This window comes from Sinocyclocheilus rhinocerous, unplaced genomic scaffold, assembly GCF_001515625.1.
Source record: "Sinocyclocheilus rhinocerous isolate Xijiao unplaced genomic scaffold, SAMN03320098_v1.1 scaffold217, whole genome shotgun sequence".
NCBI classification, from domain to species: Eukaryota; Metazoa; Chordata; class Actinopteri; order Cypriniformes; family Cyprinidae; genus Sinocyclocheilus; species Sinocyclocheilus rhinocerous.
The window spans coordinates 204,390-208,305 of record NW_015662752.1 but is presented as its reverse complement, the minus strand read 5'-3'; positions in this window follow the sequence as shown (position 1 = coordinate 208,305).

Here is a 3,916-nt window from a genome sequence, read left to right as displayed (position 1 = left end):
GCCGTTTCCAATCCTTCCTTTCATGCAGTGTGTACTGTAGCTGTATGAGAATGTAAATGATCTGCAAAGTTGTAAAGCTGAAAGTGCACGATAAATAAAGTCATTGTCTCCCAAAATAAAGAATCGACTCTGAACAGCTTAAATGAGTCATATATATATATATATACACAGACACAGGGCTGCATTAAGACTGTAAGGGGCCCCTGGGCTTGACCTCTTGAGGGGCCCTTCATCCACGAGAACTACAGCCTACATTCACTCAATCTTAATAATCGCAAAGCACAAGTTGTCAGCCTTTAATTTTGTAGTAATAAATGCCATTAACAAAACATCAGAAGGGTCTGTCATATCAAATATACACCAATGTGCAGTGCATGAACTACACAGACATATTTTACACAGATTTCTATATAAAAATGTGTGGCATTAAATTGTGTTTTTTGTTTAAATGCATTATGAACTCATTGAGATATTTTTTTGTGGCTTAGCCTATTGCACTTATAGCACATCCTGCATTATTTTCTCATTCATGCATGTTCTTTTCATAAAAAAACGCAATGTGCACAAATATCTTGCTACAAAGAAGTTTATTATCTGGTAGAAGAGTATCTGGAAACATCAGACGCTATTAAGTGCTTTGCTTCCAAAGGCATACACAACTTCTCTTTATTAATATAACCTATAACAAGAGTACTTTCTTATAATAAAACAGTACATTAATATGTAGGATAGGACTATTTAATTACATTTATGCAGAATCGTCCACATCAGCATCGCGATGCGTCATAGAAATGATTACATTACACAGCTGTAGAGTGGTGTAGCTAACTACTGCAAGCTCAACTATGTTATGATGGAAAAAAAGAGTTAATTATTTGACTAATTATAGTCTACTGTAGCCTATCTAGCTACTGATAGCATATGACCTACCGTTGCCATGATCTGCATCTTCTCCTAGCCCTGCATTAAAATATGTTGAGCTTTGGAAACAATTTTCTAACAAATATGACTGACTTTCCACTTTATTTTTGGCAATTTTTCACTTTTCTCTTTCATATTTGGGAGCGTTTGATTGACACTTCTGGCACAGGACTCGCAACGATGCATTCAAAGCAAAGCGATAACGCTTAATTTGCGGTTACAGTATTTTCCGACATCACCGCGGGACCCCCTTAAAGGGGTCCTATTATGCGTTTTCACTTTTTAAACTTTAGTTAGTCTGTAATGTTGCTGTTTGAGCATAAAAAAGATCTGCAAAGTTACAGAGCTCAAAGTCCACTTCAAAAGGAGATATTTTATTTAACAGAAATCACTTTTCAAAAACTACAACGAACGACTCGTTTGGACTACAACGCATATTTTCCGGGATTTGTGATATCACAAATATCGACGAATGGGACGAGACCTGGTTGAGCTGCACTAAAGAAGGCAACGAGTGTTATCACAATGTCGGAGACACGCTAGCTTTCCCAAGGCAGACAAACTTAGACGTTCATGCCAGACTGGGGAGAGAGGTATTGTAATAATGTAAAATATGTGAAAAATAATGTGTTTTTCGAACAACCTAGTATGAGAACCTGTTCTAGTACACCCCCAAAACAAAATCAAGACTTTGTAAAAGAGCATAATAGGACCCCTTTAAGCCCAGGAAAGCCCGTGCATTAAAGCAGCCCAGTATATATGTGTGTGTGTGTTTCTGATAACATCCAAATTGTTGAACCACTTTTTGCTTTAATTACAGCCTTTAGTCTGTTGGGATTTGTCTCTACTGACTTTGCACATCTAGACTTTGCAATATTTACCCGCTCTTCTTTGCAGAACTGCTCAAGTTCAGTTAATCTGACGGTGAGCGTTTGTGGACTGCTGTCTTCAGGTCATTGCACAGATTTTCAGTGGGGTTTAAGTCTGGACTCTGACGAGGCCATGCAAGGACATTCACTTTTTTCTCCTTCAATCACTGTGTGCTCAGTTCTGCTGTGTGCTTTGGGTCATTGTCATGTTGGAAGGTAAACCTTCTTCCCATTCACAACTTTCTGGCAGAGGGCAGCAGATTTTCCTCAAGAATTTGACAGTATTTTGCCCCATCCATGTTTCCTTCTATCCTGACTCGTGCTCCAGTCCTGCTGCAGAGAAACACCCCATAAGACAATATTACCTTCTCCATGCTTTACTGCAGGAATGCTGTTATTTGGATGGTGAGCTGGATTGGACTTCCGCCAGACTTATCGTTTAATGTTGAGGAAAATAATTAAATTTTCCTAGTTCACACTACACGACTTAAAACGTCGGCAGATCGCTGTGCTGCTCAGACTACATGACTTCTTGGCTGTGTTGAAGTCGTTGTGGTGTTCACACTGCGCGACACTATCGTAAATGATCCGCAACAGAGGGTCACACACACTACATGAGCTGACAACAACTCTGTCACCCAACGACTCTATCCCGTCCCCAAACCACGTTTAGTCACGAAAACACACGCGAGAAGTTGAACGGGAATGATGCGAAACAACAAGTGAAACAGGAGTTGTTTATTTGAAAATGAACATCGGGAAGAAATTAGTGCTGCAAGCTGTTAGCGCGATGAAAAAATTGCTCCATTTCTTGTGTCAACACTTTTCTTAAAGCCGTGTTGCTGCTGCTGTTTTTCTTCCGCTGACCTCAACCCATGCCTTGCGCTCTCATTTGCTACACCTGACACCACATGATGTCGAGTCGGCCGACCGGTCCAGATATTTAGCATGCAAGATATTTGTTTGGCGTCTGCAAGCCTCTTTGATGCATCGTTGAGTAGTTCACACATAAAGATTGCCGAGCACTGATCACATGCTGATTTTCCCCCAATCACAGCCCGACCTGTCGGCAAGCTCGTTAATCCTGTAGTGTGAACTAGGCATTAGTCTCATCTGCCTCAGACTCTTTAAGGTGTGTTTTGGCAAAGCTCAGTTGTGACTGCATTCGGCCTTTCTTGAGGACTGGCTTTTTTCTTGCAGCCCTCCCATGCAAACCACATCTGTGGAGGATTTGTGATATTGTTGTCACATGCACACAATGACCACTCTTTGTCATAAACTCCTGCAGCTGCTTCAGAGTTGCTGTCGGTCTCTTGGTCGCCTCTCTGATCAGTTTCCTCCTGGCTCTTTCATCCAGTTTGGAGTGACGTCCCGATCCAGGGAGGGTCTGTGTTGTACCAAATACCTTCCACTTCTTAATAATAGACTTCACTGTGCTTCTAGGCATTGATAAAGCCTTCGAAATGTTTTTGTATCCATCTCCTGACTTGTGCATGTCCACAACTTTATCCCGGAGATGAAACAACAAGTGAAACAGGAGTTGTTTATTTGAAAATGAACATCGGGAAGAAATTAGTGCTGCAAGCTGTTAGCGCGATGAAAAAATTGCTCCATTTCTTGTGTCAACACTTTTCTTAAAGCCGTGTTGCTGCTGCTGTTTTTCTTCCGCTGACCTCAACCCATGCCTTGCGCTCTCATTTGCTACACCTGACACCACATGATGTCGAGTCGGCCGACCGGTCCAGATATTTAGCATGCAAGATATTTGTTTGGCGTCTGCAAGCCTCTTTGATGCATCGTTGAGTAGTTCACACATAAAGATTGCCGAGCACTGATCACATGCTGATTTTCCCCCAATCACAGCCCGACCTGTCGGCAAGCTCGTTAATCCTGTAGTGTGAACTAGGCATTAGTCTCATCTGCCTCAGACTCTTTAAGGTGTGTTTTGGCAAAGCTCAGTTGTGACTGCATTCGGCCTTTCTTGAGGACTGGCTTTTTTCTTGCAGCCCTCCCATGCAAACCACATCTGTGGAGGATTTGTGATATTGTTGTCACATGCACACAATGACCACTCTTTGTCATAAACTCCTGCAGCTGCTTCAGAGTTGCTGTCGGTCTCTTGGTCG